We start from the raw sequence: 19633 nt of genomic DNA on the forward strand, positions 1-19633 counted from the left end.
CAGCTGCATCTCTGGTGAAATTCACACTTACTGTAAGGTCCTAATGTCTCTCATTTGTCCACCCCATTTCTTTTGATCAGGTATGCATTGGAAGTTCAATGCTCAGAACTTCCCAGGCACATGTGGGCCAAGTTCAGTTCAAGATTGCTGCACATGGAATAGGCTTCAGTCTCCCTTATGCTGGTTTCCAACATGAAACAGTGAAAGGGAACTAATATTTGCCCTGTTAGATAAAGTTACTGAACAAATGGGCTACATATAAATTTCCTCAATGAGATATATAGTAGCTCCCCAAGGTTGTTTCTAGTTGTAAAAATAGAAGAGAAGCTTACGATTTTTCTTCCCATGTTCTGTGGTCTCAAAGTAAGATGGGTCTACATATGCCTGGGAATAAAGTTCCAAGCACAGAAATCCCAGAGCACATACTGTCAAAAGGAAAGATAGAAGCACTGTATTGTACAAATTAGCACTATTAGATGGGTAGCTGTATGTGTCTCCCCACCACAACTAGCTGTGGGAGGGTGATTGTGATAAGGCATATGATTTCCCTTTCACCCACATGGCTCCTGTTATAATCACAGAAAAGCCCATTCACTGTGTGTGCACAGCAATGCTTTACATAGCAAATGCTTAGATTCTAGAATACATACAAGTGTCTAGAAACCTTAATCCAATCAACATACAAGGTGAAGCAGCCCTAAGTGAAAGGGACTGAAAAGGATTTCCTCCTTTTCTCTAATATGTCTGTGATATGATCAACTGATTTCTTTCCAAAGCTTAGCCTTGAGCTGCCTGTTGGTATAAGTGTTAACAAAGTGATTCATTTGAAGATGGCATAACATGGCCACAAGAGACTATTTCCAGTTTCTTCTGCATTTTCACTATGCTGAAAGGGGCAAGGTTGTCCCAGAAAATATGTTAAGAAACTTGTTAACCTAATCACAGGGTATGTGTTATATTTTTTCTCTTAATAAAATACTTCAAAGATGAGGCAAAAAAGTTAAAATTTCAATATGCTAGCAGAAAAATTTCAATATACTTGCAGAGCAACGCACAGAAGAGCCTAGAAAAATAGCCTTGACCTTACAAAGGCTTTATAAAATAAATATACCTACAAGATAGTGCAGGCAGGCTGTTGAGTGGGAAGGAGAGAGAGTAGAAGGAAAATTGGAGAGGCTGTAGGGCTTTTAGGGGAGGAACAGAGGAAACGGGAGGGAAAATTGAGATGGCTCTGCCAAGTCCTGCAGGTCCTCCAGCCTGAATCTATAATCAGTGAGTAAATTGTATCTATTGTAGTTACTCCTGGTTAGCTCAATTTAGTTTTGAAGGTCTTTATCTGATCTGCTTTATCCATTGGAAATGTAGTTGGCAAAGAGCAACTTTCCACCAGTGTATATCTGCCAGAACAGATACCAAACTGTGATGTATATGGAGAGGAAAAGCCACCTTAAATTGATGGGGGGGGGGGGAATCTTAGGTTACTGGCAGAAATTATAACCAATAGACATATTATTCTCAAGATTTACAGATGCCTATAACTTAATTTTGGCTGGTTGCCATATTGTCAATTTTAAATGGGTCAGAAGGCAATACCAAAAGCATACAATACCTTTGCATAGAGACAGCACAACTCACTCCCAGGATGGAATTACAAGATAACTCTGCTTTACTCAATAGTGGTCACTTCTGCACGGCTTCCCCACCCCCAAAAGACAAGCAGCTTGCTCCCATGTGCTTTGAGTGCCCTTGTGCAGAAGGAGCCAGAGGGCCTACTTTTCACCTTCCTGGGCTCTGATGGCAGTGTGACTAGACTGGTTGTTTGAAACAGCCATTTGGCAGGAGGCATCATGGGAGGGGTGAAGGGACGGGAATCGCTAGCTCCTGGCATTTCCTCTCAACTTGCCCAGCTCCAAAGGGCTGAAGAATATGCATAGAATTGGAAAGTATCTTTGGTTTAACTGCATATGAAATACTTCAATTATGGTCTCATGCTAGAAACATTATTTTCATCCAATCCTAATATGATTTTTTATAGTTAATATGTACTGAATAACTGGTATAGAGGTTGAACAAATAGAACTGATTGTTATTGGAACACAATACATTACAAAAATTATTTGTTCAGCTCTGTAGAATAAATGCATTTCCAATTTGGCTTGAACTGGGAACAGACTAACTCCCAAGATACTTAAAATAACTAAAACATGGCTGAAGAAGTGGCTGCAGTGGTTCAAAATGGAAGGTTTCATTGTATAGTTGTCTAAATATAGATGAATCAGGCACCCTCTGCTGGGTGAATTTAGAATTTACAGGTCCTTATTATTGCAGTACAAGGATCAGTCGGGGCTGCTTATTATTGCAACCCCGACTGCTCCTTAGAAGGCCAGATCCTTAATATGAAACTCAAATACTTTGGCCACCTCATGAGAAGGAAGGACTCCCTGGAGAAAAGCCTAATGCTGGGAGTGATTGAGGGCAAAAGAAGAAGGGGACGACAGAGAATGAGGTGGCTGGATGGAGTCACTGAAGGAGATAGTGCAAACTTAAATGGACTCCGGGGAATGGTAGAGGACAGGAAGGCCTGGAGGATCATTGTCCATGGGGTCGCGATGGGTCAGACACGACTTCGCACCTAACAACAACAACAACATTGTGAAGCCCCTTGGTACAGCTGCATTTGTTCCAATTCCTTTTAAGTTTTACACTGGAAATGTGTACCTATCACACAAATTAAATCAAGGAACAGAATTCCACTTGTTGCCTGCAGCTTCCAGCAGAAACCACTGCAATATATTTGTAGCCTTCCTGGACAACAATGTTTTTCTTGGATGGTAGTGCTGTCCTGACAACATCCCCTCAGCAAAACATACTAGAGTATGTAACAGGGACAGAGGCCCTGAAACAAGCCTAGATACCTACTTTGTCCTCATAATACCAGCAGCAATAGCATAAGGCCTAAGAACAAACTAGTATTACAAAGACTAGTTCCTATTTTAGCATGGCCTGACCTAGAAACTGGATTTTGTCATATTCACAAAGCCAAGCAAGGTTGGCCCTGGATAGTATTTGGATGGGAAAGCCACCAAGGAATATGAAGCTCGTGACTCAGAGGCAGGCAATGGCAAACAATCTCTGTATTTATTTATTTATTTAGATTTATATACCGCCCTCCCCGAAGGCTCAGAAATCCCAGAGCACATTTGTTTTCCAAAGCCCACAGGTTTGCCATAAGTCAGCTGTAATTCAATGGCAATAAATAAATGGCAATAAATAAATAAATTGCCAAATACCGTTAGGACCTCCAATGTACCAGATAAAATTACATGTTAATCATCCCCTTCTGTAAGAGCCTCTTTTGGCGCAGAGTGGTAAAGCAGCAGAAAGGCAGTTTGAAAGCTCTGCCCATGAGGTTGGGAGTTCAATCCCAGCAGCCGGCTCAAGGTTGACTCAGCCTTCCATCCTTCCGAGGTTGGTAAAATGAGTACCCAGCTTGCTGGGGGGTAAACGGTAATGATTGGGGAAGGCACTGGCAAACCACCCCGTATTGAGTCTGCCATGAAAACACTAGATGGTGTCACCCCAAGAGTCGGACATGACCCAGTGCTTGCACAGGGGATACCTTTACCTTTAATCCCATTATGTAGTTCACATAGGGCAAATACGGCAGTCTCAACTCAGGACAGCAAATGGACACAAATGTGACCAAAAAAGGCAACATTCTTGAACCAGCAGAGGCCATTCAAATCAGCCTGAGGTGTGTTTCAGTGGTCATTTTGGACTGCAGTGTGAGCAGGGAGGGAAAGCAAGCAATCCCACTCTGCTGCCAGAAACCTCTTCCATTTGTGGAAATTTACTATGTGTATCCTTAACTGAACAATGTGCAAATAATGTACCACAGTGATCTGTAAACTCATCTGCTAAGTTGATGTCATATTTCAACAGGTGAGAAGACTTCCAGTGACCCTACAGTAACAAAGGAAGGGTCATTATAGGAATTTGTCAGCAATCTTACTTTATCAATTGTCAGAGCATAATGTTCCCATTGAACAAGTTCACATTAAAAGGATTGGATTAGTTGGCTCTTTGCTGCTTAGACTGGCAACTGTCCCAAGCACATTTAACTTAGTGAGGGAAATCCTAATTATCAGATTGTCCCTCTGGTGCATTCCTCCTTTCAAAACAACAGAGTGTCATTCCTATTTGTTTGAATCTAGACCAAACAGGAAATCTTTTATATCCTAATCTTAAATAAATTATATTGAAGTCAGTTTTCATAAAGAAGAAAAAAAACAAGTACCAGCTACTGTATTTCTTTGTACTTTAAGAGACATAAAATCCCTACCTAAGATACTTTTGAACTAGGAAATTCTTTATGGCTTTTTACAAACTGTTGGGCATAGAATCAGAGTTGGAAGGAACCACAAAGGCCATCTAGTCAATGCAGAATCAGCCTAAGCATCCTTGATAAGTATCTGACCAGCCGCTGCTTGAAGACTGCCAGTGATGTCAGGATGTCAGTGTGTGGTCAGAAAGTCATGTGTACTCTAGACATATGTCAGTATGAATGCACTTTCTACTTTCCAATATGGTGCAAATGTACAGTAAATTGACCTCACTACAATGAAGACACCTTTTTTCTTTGGCCTTTCACTACTATGCCAAAGGAGCTCCGGTTGCACCCAGCTTAACAAAAGGTTCTAATCTGACTAGTGACTGCTATATTTTGTAAGGGTACTGTTAGGGGATTTTATTGTGTTTTTATCAACATCTGTAAACCGCCTTGAGACTAATGTGAGTGGCAGTATGCAAATATAATTATAAATAAATAAATACAAGCTTGTAAAGACTACTGAGAATCTGGGTAGAGTGAAATCAGAAATAAAGCTTATTAAGGGGAAATATATACTGTGAGAATAAAATGTCCTAGTGAATTAGTGAAATCAAACAATAAAAAAATATCAAGTATGACAGCCAAATCTTTCAAGCATCCACAGATATTGTGACGTGTTCCACTCAAGATCCTTAAGGCCAGAGACAGTTCTAAGTCTATTGAAGTTAATGGGGGTAGAAGATGTAAACTCTCTTCGGAATGGACTACATGGCAGGCTGCTAGTTCTTTGTCTTCTGAAATGCTGAGGGACAGAAAACCAGTTTCTTGACTCTTCATAATTAGTGGACAGAAGCTTGTTACATAGTTTCAAATGGAGAATAGCAAGGCAAAATGCTGATTAGACAGCAATACCAGAAAGACCTCTGCACAGAGCATACTCCTTATTCATTGTCCGGTAGAGCTGGCCTATCTGAGCTAAGATCATAACCTATCACCCTCAATGAAGATGTCACACAAACTACAGTGATTTATTCTGGAAAATTCGATCATACTCCAGATCTGTAATGCAAGAAATCTGATGACTACTACACTGGCATATCTTCCCTTCGGCTCCCAGCATTGTTCTTCAAAGGACAATGGTATGTGCGGTCACCACGAGTTTTCACTGCCGTGAGAATAAATATAAGGAAGCACAGAGAAAAGTTGGAATTTTTTACCAGGAATGTTTCCCTAAACTTATACTTGCCTGATCTTCTAAATAAAGTCTCTGCTTTCCAGCTGAGTCGAAAAGGCAATGTCAATATATCTTTCTCTTTCTTTTGTTTCCCTCTGACTTGTACATACAACCTAATGAGCCTTGAGAAAGGCTGCTCTAGAATTTTCTCTTTCAGGCACATGCAAAGCCCATCTTCCCCTAGTTTCAGTAATTAGACTGTATCATGTGTCTTCAGATTATTCTGTAAACCAGCCTTTCTCAACTTTTTTACTGCTGAGAAACCTCTGATATGTTCTTCAGGCTTTGAGAAACCCCAGAAGTGGTGCGATTGCAGGGCCAGTTTATCCAGAGGCCCCGCATGATGCCTCTCCCCCCCCCCCCCATGGATCAGAGCCATAGTCTCTCCTTCGCCTTTTCCCTCTTGGAGTGGAAAACACTTGGAGTGACACCACTTTCCACTGTGGGGGGCCCCTCCGGTCTGGGTGCTTTCCCTGCAATTATACTCTGCTGGAGCCTTGCAAACTAGCTCTGGTGCTACAGGCCCTGCAAATTCTTAAACCACCCCTGCCCAATCATGCAGATTATAATTAGGAAGCTCAGCTGTATACACACCCAAATGCAGCCCCTCCCCTTGCAACACCCTCCAGGCCCATCATTGGGGGTGGGTAGGTTGACATGACTATATATGACTATATCACCCGATAAATGTTTAACCGATTTTTAAAAAATATTTAAAATGAATTAGCTCCCACCCATTTGGGAATCCCTTCCAGGGCCATCAAGAAATCCTAGGGTTTCACAAAACCTTGGTTGAGAAAGACTGCTATAAATAGTGGTTTTGAGAACTGCTTAATCATTTTTAAAGATACCCTGTCCCTGCTCTCCGGAACTACAAGTCCCAGGTTTCCCAGAGAACTTGACATGTTACAAATCCCTTGTATCACAGACATGTTGACTCTAAATACATGTTAAAAGGTGACAAATACTAATGAAATCCCAGCATTTGTTCACTGAAATCTAATATCAGATTCTGAATACAAGAATATGGCAAAGCCAGATTTCAAGTTTTCCATTTAGTGGTCCTTTGATATTTCATCTCTGTATCATCAGTTTATTTTCCTGCAGTTTTAAAGTGCATGGGAACAAACCAGTGACACAGTGATGAAAAATCAAAGCAACCACTAGAAGGAGCAAAACATGCACAGAATAGGAAAAGAATTGACACATGCAATGGAATAACATGTAACAAAGAGCCTATGGACAAGACCAGAAGATACGTGGGCAGCAGTAGCAGCAGTTTTCTAAAGAATTTCAAACCATTTTCCTTCTACTTGGTCAATGCTCTCTTTGGCTTTTAGTCCTTTTGATCCTATCCAGTACCCCATCTTTGTCCATATCTTTAAGCCTGTGCCCACTCCTCATTTCCTTGCCTCTGTTTCTTCCAGTGTTCCTAACCTCCGTTGACCTCGTTCAAGCTCCTCTTCTCTCGGCCTCCATTTCCTTTAAGCTGACCTCTTCCTCCATTCCGCATTACCACAGTCCCTGACATCTGCTGCCTCTGCTCCTACACTTAGTCCTGGACCCCTTTCTTCCTTCCTTACTGGACCATTCTCATAGCTATAATACAAAGGACTATCCCTGGAACATCATAGATTGTTCCCTTACTCCCCTCACAGCCACCCTTTCCGACCCCAGGAAAATTTATTCCTAGGAACATATGACTCATATATCTCATCGCCATCTGGGCTGTGGAACTAGACTAAGAAGGGAGGAAGAGGGTGAAATCACCCCTCCTGCCTTTCCTGTCAATGCAGCTGCATTGACAGAAGAGGGGGAATAGGGTAATTTCATTCCTTCCCCCTCCCTTGACCCACATGGTTATCAGTCCCTGAGGGCTTCAGTTTTTCAAAGGATAGAAAGGACTGCTGCTGAACTGCTGGTTCAAACTCCTTGGTTTCTCCATGTCTGCTATGCATTGGCCTCTCTGGGTGCTTGCATCACTACTTTGTTCACATTCCTTTCCAGCTTCAACATACTGTGTGTTAATCCTTTTTCTTCCCAAAGGGCTCAAACTCCAGGCATGTAGATAAGATACCATCACAGCTCAGAGATTCAGCAGAACCCAAGTTCAAATCTCTATTCTGCCAGGAAGCTTTCGTAGTAACTGTGAGCCACTCACTTTCAGCCCAATCTTCATCTCTGGGTATGGAAGAACAATGCATGCCACTCTGAGCTAACAGTAGGAAGGGCATGATCAAACATGAATGAGGGAAGGTAGAGAACATTTTAGTGCCACTCCCTGAATGCTATCTTTGTTACTTAGCAACAATTACTTAAGCAACAGTGGAAAGGAGACAGGTGTTGTCATATAAAGACAATAAAGCCTGCGAAGTCAAGAAGTCTCTCTCCCCCCCCCCTGCACATTTCAGAACTGCAGGGATGGGCCAGGGAAACTTGAATAGGAAGGGTCCTACTGCCCTCAGACATCCCTCTCAGGACCAAAGAACTTATGTTCAGACTTGATTATGTGACATGATTTTTTTAACCTAACTATGCATTTCTGGAGGATGGTATATCTGATCTGGGCCATAGCACGGGATAAATAAAAACTACTCTTCCAATGGTTTTGCCAAGTGCTACAGGCTCAATGTAAATCATACTCATAATTTATTGGGGATATTATCATATTTGGTCTTATTAACATACCCCTCCCAAATAGCCAATGAGATTAGAGGGGGTGGAAAAGGGAGGGGCCCCAGCCATAAAGATGCTGGCTAGCCAAGGCTCATTGCATGTGATAGCAACTGGAGTCCAGAAAGGTAAGTAATCTCATTTTAACTGTGGGAGGAACGTTAACTGCTGAAGGAAGGTTTTACCCCTTTCTCACTACACCCTTTTTCTGACAGAAATTACATCACCACACCCCAAACTGCTATTTGTCCCTACAGGGAAAATAAGTACCTATTTCTGCAATCAAGCCAAACAGAAACTGGGGGTTAAAGTGGGAGCAATTAACACCAGGAAAATTACACAGGGGATTACCCATCCATCCATCCATCCATCCATCCATCCATCCATCCATTTATACATACCACCCTCCATTTCGGCTCAGGGTGGTTTACATTTCTCATATGCAGTACAGTACAATGAATGTTCAATATAAAACTTATTTAACAGTGAAACAATATAAAACTTATTTAACAATGTAATATAACAACAGTTGTTGTTGTTAGGTGCAAAGTCGTGTCCGACCCATCGCGACCCCATGGACAATGATCCTCCAGGCCTTCCTGCCCTCTACCATTCCCCAGAGTCCATTTAAGGTCGCACCGACTGCTTCAGTGACTCCATCCAGCCACCTCATTCTCTGTCGTCCCCTTCTTCTTTTGCCCTCGATCGCTCCCAGAATTAGGCTCTTCTCCAGGGAGTCCTTCCTTCTCATGAGGTGGCCAAAGTATTTGAGTTTCATCTTCAGGATCTGGCCTTCTAAGGAGCAGTCTGGGCTGATCTCCTCTAGGACTGACCGGTTTGTTCGCCTTGCAGTCCAAGGGACTCGCAAGTCTTCTCCAGCACCAGAGTCAACAGTACTGTTCAGTACAACAGTACTGAATAACAACCAATCCCCTTCCTCCTGCACCACACTTCTGTTCAGTTTTGGAATCCCCAAGGCTGTTATTTTAAAAATTATAAAGAGATGTAGTGCCCACATCTCATTGAGCCTGGCCTTAAGTAAATAAAAACTACAACCAAGGGACTCTTCAGGAGAGCTGCACTTGCAGTTTTGCCCCCTTCCTCTTTCCCCCAGCATCTCCCTCCCTATATGTGACTGTTATTCCATATGGGTCTGACAACTCTGGGAATCAACTTTCTGGAGTTGAGAAGGGCCTATTGGGTGGAAGAGGGGAATGGAGCAAAAAATCACATTTGCCAAGCCCTTTCACCGACAGCACTGCTGGATCCAGCCTATTCAGCCCACGGACTTCTGTTTTAAAAACCACACAGTGTTTTTGTGTTTTTATAGGAAGACTATATTATGGTTATGTTTGCATGTTTAAAATGTGGACATATTTCTTGTTTTTTAACTGGCTGATGTATTGGAAGAAATGTAAAAAAATCACAGGATGTTTTAAAATAAATAAATGCCCATTTCATGTAACCAGTCCAATATGGTATGGTGATTACAGTGTTTGGATACAGAAGACTCAGGTTCAAATACTTATTCTACTATGAGATTTTCTGGGTTACCTTGGATTGCAAAACAAAAAGAAAAAATGCCAGGTAATAAGAAATAGATTTATTTTACAAAGTCCCTACGTACTTCACCATGTAGGCTTCATCAAAGGGAATCTATACAAATATAATTTATATTTAATATATATATATAATAATAGACCTCATTATTCTATATTCATTGTAAATTATTTTTAAAAATTATTTAAAACTATATTTAAAAGACAGGATCAAAATTGGGATACATATTTTTTAGTCAAGTAGCCTTTATTGGCATATAAGCAATAATATAATATATATGAGCAGCAGTACAGTTACAAAGTTCTGACATAAAATCACATAATTATTACCTATCAGATCGAATAATTATAGCAGCATGAAGGAACTTTGCTTCAATGATCTGCATTATCAAGAAAAAGAACCCTAAGATAATCAGGGAGTTCTGCTAGATATATAAAATAGGCTTTAAAAGTTTGGAACAAAGAGTCTGGTAAAAGGGGCACTGAAGAAGAACGTGGGGTTTCAATATGGTCCTTTGCACATGGGCAATACCCTGATATTGTTCAAATAATATGGCTGATAGAAGGGGATACATATTTGTCTATATACCATGTAAGATAAACAAACTATGCACTGGGCATGAAGCAACCATAAAACATAGCATATATGAAGTAAAATACTGAGCAAGAAGAGCACGGACCTGGTGCTGGAACTGTCAGGTATCAGGAATCACTCTGGGTAAACTGCATATGACGCATGGAGAATACTCATCCAATGCTTCAGGCCTCAGTCACAGCAGGCATAGGCTGCCTTATCCCAGCAGTGCAGAAGAACATCTTAAAGTATTAAAGAGCCTCCCTCACTACCCAGATAAAATGCACATATGATCTGGGTAGTGAGGGAGGCTCTTTAATACTTTAAGATTAATTTCATCCCTTCAGCAGTTAATGGGGAAAGATGAAAACAGTCCTATATGAGAAGAAGGGTATGAGGCACAAGCCTCACAAGGGAGGCATTCATGCCGGAATCCACAGAAGACCCTGAACTTGTGTTCTTGATTCAGCACAATAAGTGCCCCTTGGATTGCAGGTGACCCTCCTCCAAAATGCCGTATTGTCAACTTCCTACGTATACGGTTAGGGGGTGACTGGTTGGGGGGTGCTGGGGGGGGCGATGTGGAGAGGGGGGTAATAGATGGTTGGGGTGAGAGGGGATTTTTAATTATTTTATCTGTTTGTATGACATGTTGTGATCCACCATGAACCAGCTGTGCTGGGAATAGCGAATATAAATGTAATAAATAAATGACGTACCTCTTCTGCATATGTCACACAACCTGCTTTTGCAAATGCAAGTCTTCTGGAATACTTCGGAATACTTCTTCCTGGCTGTTAGGAAAAGAAAATCTGGCAATAAGATTGAAGTAAAGTAATTAAATATAGTGGCATCAACCCTGCTGGCGTATTAAGCAGACTGTGTGCTCAGGGGGAAAAGTAAACAAAACAGTGAAGCATTTAACTGAATAGATTATGGGCCTTTGCAGTTGCTTTAAAATAGCATGTTCAAATCCTTATTTACTGCTACTTCTCTTAGGATACCTTTCTTGAAACAGATTAGAGATGACCCAATAAGCAGCCCAGATGCCCAAAAGCCATTCGTGGGTGCTTAAGTCTTGTGTACATACACGCCTAGTCCTGCATTAAGAAAGACCCCAGGATCCTCAGGTTCATATGTATGTTCCACAAATGGTGAATTTAAAACTATATGGTGAATGGTACAATGTGACATGCCAACGAGAAGGCAGGGCAGGCACCCACTGGAAACATGGCCCCTTGCCACAACTGCTTAGCATCCTAAGGGCTTATTAGGTGCACAGTACATGGGAATGGCAGAACAGGATTCCACACCCTTTAACAAATAACACTCCTTTGTGCAAGTTATAACTGGGCACATGATGAAGTCATAGTGTACAGCATGGGCTGCTGCAATAGGTGTGGCACTGCAGGCCATATTACAACTATAAGGGCAACTATAAGCTATATTACAACTCACCAGACAGATACATTTTGACCTGTCATCATTTGGGAATGTGACAAGTAGAATCAGTGTAAGCACATCTTCCTCCCATATAGCTTAAGAATTCTGTGTTTCAGGAGCAGAAGCAGAGCCAAGCAGCTGTGATTTCCTATTCCTTTGACACCATCGCTATTTCATAGTCATGCTTGTGTTCTTTCATGGTAGGATGAAGAAAATGTATTCCCAGCTTCCCATTCTTTATCAAGCAGAAATGAATTCTACTATGAGCAAGCTCAGGTAGGTAGCTTTCCTTCATTGCAAAAGAAGCTCAACAATCCAAAAACATTGGAATTAAAATATTTCCCAGAATGAAAACTATTATGAAAAAAGTTTTTGGAAAATAAAAATAATACTTGTGTAATTGTTGAGTCATTAGGTTTTCCAGCTCCAAGCCATTTCCACTGGTGTGGCATTTCTCCATCTTCTTTTCTCCATCTTTCTTAGTCACCATGTCTCCTTCCTGGTTAAATGTCACTGCTACGTTGTTACTGCAGAAACCAAAAGCCAGTTTTTCATGGTACCATTTAGTAAAACATAATAAGTTACTCAAGCACTTTACTTTGATCTTAGCAGCTACTCAACATAATAATTTATATGTACATCACCTTATCATCATTCTTTTCACACAAGATGCAACCCAGGTGTACATGATGGATATAATTGAATAGCCCAGCCTTGGAGATAAACAAGGCAGAGTCAGAGACTCTGATTCATAATGGAGCAATTATCTTACAATTTCAAAATGGGAAGGTGCATGAAAGTTGCAAGTAGCTAGGATTCTTGTAAGCCTTTATTTTAGAGCAGTTTGCAGAGATCAGCCATATAGTTCATTACACAGTTACCCACTGCAAAAAACCCAAATAGTGGTGTTCTTTTCTGTGGCTGAGAATCACAAGTCAGTTATGGTAATTACAGTAAGCTAATTTGTGCAAAAGATCTCAAACTTATTGGAACTGGGAGAGCCAGGACCATGTTTTCTGCTGATAGAATTGAAGATGAGAGATAAGAGTGATTTCCATTTGTTTCAAAGATTTTGCAGCACAAGATTGTTTCCCTCCATTCTGTTTCACAGGAAGTACTTTATGACTTGAATGCCTGCACACCTCCACAGGTTAGTCCATAAATCACATCACTTTTCTTTCCTATACTTCTTATTCATTAAAACCAACTCAGGTCAAACTTTGTTCTGAATGCTTCTGCTGAGGTAGTGCAAGGGATATCTGGAAATCTACAAGGGATGTCTATTGACAGATAAACAATCTACAAAAAAGGACAGACTGAAATTCCACACAGAAAATCACATGCCTATCTCAAGATCTGAGTTCTCAGTGGTTCCACTCATATCACAGCGTCTGATCCCTTAATCCACTATGGAAACAAAATAAGGCTCTTACGAAAGAGTGTAACAACTGCTTTTGTCAACACAGCACTGCCACCTGTTCTGTTGTGATGCAGCCAAGTAATTGCACAGGCATAACCAGATCGATCAGTGCTGTGACACCATAAGCAGTCATCACCACTAGATGGGATACAGAGGTGCTGTTAGACTAGATATTGGCATAGAATTGCCAGAGTCACGGACTGCCTTGAGGTTTTTGTGCCATGCCCTCAGGGTGGTAAAAAGATCTCCATATGAACAGAAGGTTCTGGGGTGCTTTTTTCACAATACACTGTTCCCAGATGTGTTCCTCAGTCCCACGGACAGATGCGGTCACAAAGTCCTTTGCTTGGAACATGACTATGGCCATTCCAGCCAACAAGATCCAGTGGTTAGAATGTTGCTACTTCAAACCAACACAGTTACCCACTTGGGTCCAAAAGGAATAAAACCTCCAAGTAAACTTGATCAGGAAAATCATTAAAGATGTTGGTGTATATGTCTTCACAGGAAGACTGGAACAACTGTTGTGGATTGCAAAGTGTTCAGAGAGATGATAAAACAGTGAGGGGGTCTCTAGCATTTGTGTGAGATGGTTAGGGCCCTTTCCACATGTTTAAAAATAATGCATATTTATTTTACTACTAAATTGGGAATGAGTCTTTGTAGCACTACCAGAATAGAGGAAATTTTGTAACCAGCAGAACCTAAACAGTTCCACAGGGCCTGCAAAAGGGAGCTCCTCTGCCAGGCATTTGCTCGAGGTCGACCCAAACCATTGATTCCAATTGGCCCCCAAGCTCCCCCCTTCTACTACGACTGACACCAATCTGCCTAACCCACTGGGTCCCAGTAAGAGTTAAGCTGAGGCTAAACAAACAAACTTTCTGAATTCAAAGGAATCTTTGGCTTGTTGCAATTTTTCTCCCTGGTAAAGAGAGTGTATTTGCATTCTCTCTCCAGAAAAGGTTAATTAATAAATCAATGAAAAAGCACTTTTTAAAACATGGAGACACTTGGGTAGATTTTGTTAAGAATCTTGACAGCTCCCTGGCACAGTACAATTGGGGATATTCAGTTTCTAAAACATTAAGAAAAATAGTTTAAACACACAGCACCACAACACACGATTCAAGTATGATGCAGATCGGTAGATATTTCAGAAGCATGTCTTGACCCACATGAAACCATCAATACAATACAAAGCTGAATCTACTTATTCTTCCCCCAAAATAAACTATGGAGAACAGAACTAAAAAAAACTAAGCAGACGAGTCAGTGTGCAGGTGGATAAAAATCAGTGGCTGTTGTGATGAAACAGTAAATGACTCATCTTTTGGACTTATCTATCTTGAGTTCAGATTGGCAGAGCGTTTATTCACAGGATTTGCTATATGTACTTTTAAAGGCTGCGAAATTATTACTAACACTTATGCTTATACAGGAATGACCTATTCCAGCCTTTTTCAACTTTTTTACCATTGAGAAACTCCTGAAACATCCTTCAGGCTTCAAAAAACACCAGAAGTTGCATGATCATGTAGAATATAACTGGGAAGCACAGCTGTGTACATGTCCACCTGAGGCCCCTCCCCCTCCCCTTCCCAACTGTCCAGACCCATCATTGGTCATTTTGAGGGGTCTGAGTGCTGTGGGATACCATGGTAGCTATTTCTCCGCACATAATTAAATGAAGCCCACCCTGGAATCTCTTGCATGAAGGTTTTAGCTCACAGCTACATCTGGTGGCTGCATCTGGATGAGGATTTAGAATGGGAGTGCAAGCAATGTGTCCAATGTCAAAACCACTAATAGGCACCGGCACATCCTCTTTATATCCCAGGGAGTGGCCAGGGAGCCCATGGTTTCGACATCATCTAGGGGCTTTCTGCACCGGGATCCTTGTAGCAAATTGTTTGCTGAACGAAAAATCGCCATTTAAAATAGTGCAATTCGTCATTATGCATACCTGACTTTGTAGTGGAATCCAGTTGCGTTTCTATAGTTTCCCACAAGCTTCCGGTCTCAGCAAAAATCGCTAGACAGGAAGCGCTATTGCCAAGCTCGTCCCGCCCCTGACCATCAAGCAGCCAATGGGCAGCCGTTAGCATGCTCCCAAACAGCCCCTTTCCCTTTAAGAAAGGTTTGTTTTTTTTAAACACACCCATTGCAACGAATATGTGTTGATTCGTTGCAACGGAGAGACCCATCAGCTGGCAGGTGTGTTTGAGCTGTCGTTTCATCGTTGCCACGCTCCCCCCAAGTGAAAAAAAAATCCCCCCCCCTCACGGGCCCGATTTTCGGCCGAAAACAGTGTAAAAAATAAAGGGAAAATACATCAGCAAACGGGCTTGTCTGTTGTTTGTGCTTAGTGAATAAACAGCTCTGGGGAGGGACTGAAGCCGGGGAAGCCTCTAAACAGGCTTGCTGGTGGGTTGAACTTTGCTCGCTCGGAGAAAAAAAAATGGCGATCGCTTCGCTGGAAGATCAGAGGAGAGAGCCAGGGGGAGGGACTTTGTAGAAACCACAACAATGGTAACGCACAGAACTTTCCCGCTAGTGTTGCAGATTGGTTGCAGGAGTGTAGCGCTTTCCGTATGGTGAATCCACTTTTGGGGATTTCCCTGAAAGCGCTACAAGGAAGCGCTTTTTGCGGATCGGTTTCAGGTGTGTGGCAGATTGTCAACGACGTTGTGCATAATGGCAAATCAGTAGCGTTTTCAATTGGCAACCATTGTGCGATTTTGAAGGTGTGCAAAAAGCCCCCTAGATTTTGGTACTTGTCACAGATAATGCACCAAATGTCACTAACGTGGAATTTGCGGCGTTTCCAAGGAAGAATGGAATTAAACATATCCAAATATCTATTATCCAGCTTTCAATGGCTTAGCTAAGAGGGCTGAGAGGGCTGTCAGAACTTTCAAAGAGGGAATGAAAATGATGATGAAGGGGACTCTGTAGAACTGACTGGCTTCATTTCTTTTGAAAAATATTATAACTCTATAGAGCACCGTGAGTGAGTCCTGTCCAGCTGTTAATGAGGAGGAAGTTACGGACCCACCTGAATTTAATGTGTCCCAATATAGAAGTGGAAGTGCAAAGGAAACAGACTCTTCAAAAGGGTAGCCATGATACGAGATTTGGAAGTCCAGGATCACGGCTATACCAAACATTTCAATTTCTCCCAACCTCTCTGGTTCCCAGGCAGAATTCAAGCACAGACAGGGCCTCTATCTTTTAAGAATGGGTTACCGGATAGCAGAGTTCTCAGGCGACATCAGGATCACATCTGTACGAGAACTGATGTGCAAGAGTTAGCAAAGGAGGCCGAGCAATATTTCAGAACCAGATGGTCCGTGTTCTTTGATGTCTGCTTCCAGATCACCAAGGAGAAAAGATTCAGAAGACCCTGAACTTTCCAAACCCCGAAAATATGAGGTAGTGGAAGAGCGCCATAATCCCAGGTGCACTAGAACTCCAGAGTATCTGGAGTATCTTTCAGACTATATTTGGGTGCTTACTTTGTCTAAATAACAAACAAACAACAACAAAATTAAAGAGGGTGGGATGTAGCAAAATGGATGGCAAAAAGCTAACTGGAACCTGATTAGGCATGGAGGGAAACTCCATCCCCTGAATTTGTTCTTTTTCCTCAGCTTTCAGTTGCTATGTGAGTTGGAGTTGGGTTGCAACAAAGAAGTTGTGTTCTGCAACTCCTGCGAGTACACAGATCTATCCCGCCCCCCAAGATTACAAAAGTAGATAGTTTTCAAATGTTGTGAGCGGCATGTGCACATTGCTGGATACTCAGAGACGCTGAAAATAGAATTCCTAAGCCATTAACTGAAACCCCTCCATTGTTTAAGCAAGAAAACATTCCAGAAGCTGGTGATTCTAAACATTAAGCAAAGGAAATCTAAGGAGAATCCCTGATGGCAAGCCAACGTTCCTTACATCTTAAATTGTGAAACAAGACAGCATTAAGGACACCTTTTTGCTGACCAGGCTAAGCATAAGTATTCAATAACACTAAGTCAAGTGCTGGAGTGCTGGCAGAGAAACTTGGCTACAGTCAGCACAGTAAATTCCAAAAGGAGGTTTAGGGTTTCAGTACCAGATGTGTGTGCCAACAGGGGTGATAAAACACTGGGGGGAAATGCTCTTCTCTATGGGAGGGGCTGATTCCCATGGGTTTGCCTACAAAACTATATTTTAAATGAAAATAATTTATGTAATATGCATGCTCTGGTCAAGCTTGTGCATGCAAAGAAAACTGTGCATGCACAAGCTTGACCAGAGCATGCATTTTGGGATATTGAAGGCAACAAAGAAAATGCATAATTCCTTGATATTTAACATTTATTTTAATTTTCATTAAATGCAATACACCAGAACCAAAATATCCTAAAACAATCACTCTCAGCTGTGCCTGATAAATGTCTTCAACCTAATGTTACTTGATTACTCTACCAATTATTCTGATTAAAGACAAACGTGCTCAAGTTGAACAAAAGTGCTCAACCAAACATTTCCTTGAAATTGGCACTTAGTAACAGTACTGGTAGTATGGAAAAAGAAACCTTATAAATAGCCTAATCTAGAAAGATATGTGGCAGAGGTTTTTTACATCACTGCACAGAGTTCTTCTCTTTATACTCAAAAGGATTAAAACCTACCACAAAGATATTTTAAAAGTCTGTTGCCTGCAGTTGCTCAGTAAAAAAAATATAAATTGGCTCCTTCCAACTACCAGTTGCAAAAGAATTTGGATGGTTCAGGGGGGGGGAAACAAAAACAAGTTATTCTGTCTCAATAATGAAAGAGGCAGGATTTCTGTACTTCCCTCCCTTGTCAGTTACAGTAGAGTTTTGCTCCAGTTGGCCATGGATGCATTATATTCCTGGCTGAATTTATTCCCTTGGCATGAGAGTTTAGGCATTAATTTTCTTGGCTTGAGAATACATTGGTAGGTATAGAGGATTTTTAAAATCCTGGATGCAGAACAGCTTGGTAGGCACTTGGCACAATTTTTCTTTAATTTTATTAAAATTAAATTATATGGTATTATTATTATTTCATAACTTATGTAACTCTCCTAATCCAGTTCTCATCAAAGAGTCTTGTGGACAACTAGTGATCCTTACAGGGATGCACATCCCCATTGTCATTTATAGATGCTATCAGCAAATACATTAATAAGGACCTAATTAACTGTGATGTGGACAGGCTCTTGTGGATATTGGTTCCGGAATACACATACTTAGGTCATCAAAACTCCGCTTTAATCATGACTTTTCTCTCTTCGCTTCATATTCTTGCTGAAGACTGATGTATCCTTCTAACCTGCTTAGCAGACAAGGGGTTATATGCTAGTGCTATGTTCAGGAAAATCTTTGACCTATAATAAAAACTTTCTAGCATAGCAACAAGCAACACTGAAACTGGAAATTTAGTGTGTGAACATACACTTGAGCATTTCCTGTTAGAGCATTGGATTAAGACAATCTGGGACAATCTGGCTGGAATCTCCAGTCTGCAGTGGAAGCACTCTGGGTAAGGCATACCCGGCTTTAGTGGGAGACCACCCACCTATCATTGGCTGTTTCCACCACCTTTCGGCTAGGTAGCAAGAGAATTAGAGGGAATGCGGGCCAATCAATATTTCTGGCAACACAATAACATCACTTCCACCACACCAGAAGTGATATCATTGTGGCATCACGGATAAGGGCATTATTCAACAGTTATCCCTCCTGCTGGCTCTCAGCCTTGAGCTGGCAACCTTATCACTGGGTGACCTTGGGCACATCACCACCTTACAGTTTAAGCTGGTGCACAAGGCAGTTGTGGCATGAGGATAATAGGGGCTGAATACGTTTGACAAAACCAAGTGAGCTCCTCCCCTCACCCTCTGCGTGTTGGAAATCCTGTATTTGAATTCTCCCTTATGGGCAAACTTTCTTGCACAAAGAAAAACAACATGGCAAGGCATAGAGTTGCTAACTTCCAAGGGGATCACGGGGGTTTCTCAGAATTATCTGATATTTAAACGACAGATACCAGTTCCCCAGAGGGAATGGGTGCTTTGAAGGGTGAACAATGGACCATGCTGTGGGCCCTTTCCAAGCTCACCTCCAAACTTCGAGGCATTTCCTCAACCCCAAATAAGAAAACAACACGGATCTTCCTATAGGCTACATGAGATTGTATGTCTCACGTACAGCTTTCCTATTAGCAGAGTGTTTGTTTGTTTGTTTTACCGACTGCCCTGAGGAGACAAACGAGCTTCGCACCTTCCGCGCTGCTGTCCTCGCGCGTTGATCTTCCCTCGCGTGCTCGCCTTTCTCCCCCTCCCTCGGCGCGGCTCGTCCCCCACCTTTCCCAGCATGCCTTGTGTTGCGCC

The 19633-nt window shown here is 41.7% G+C and overlaps 1 long non-coding RNA gene across 1 annotated transcript; it reads right to left on the bottom strand.

Moving 5' to 3' along the window:
- Positions 1 to 10752: 10752 nt before the first annotated feature.
- Positions 10753 to 19601, bottom strand: LOC143838171 (uncharacterized). Its single transcript, XR_013231258.1, has 3 exons — positions 19524 to 19601; positions 12206 to 12340; positions 10753 to 11164 (listed from the first exon to the last, which is right to left on the bottom strand). It is a non-coding gene; the product is annotated as an uncharacterized LOC143838171 (long non-coding RNA).
- Between the last annotated feature and the right edge of the window lie 32 nt (positions 19602 to 19633).

Source organism: Paroedura picta, chromosome 5, assembly GCF_049243985.1.
Source record: "Paroedura picta isolate Pp20150507F chromosome 5, Ppicta_v3.0, whole genome shotgun sequence".
Taxonomy (NCBI): domain Eukaryota; kingdom Metazoa; phylum Chordata; class Lepidosauria; order Squamata; family Gekkonidae; genus Paroedura; species Paroedura picta.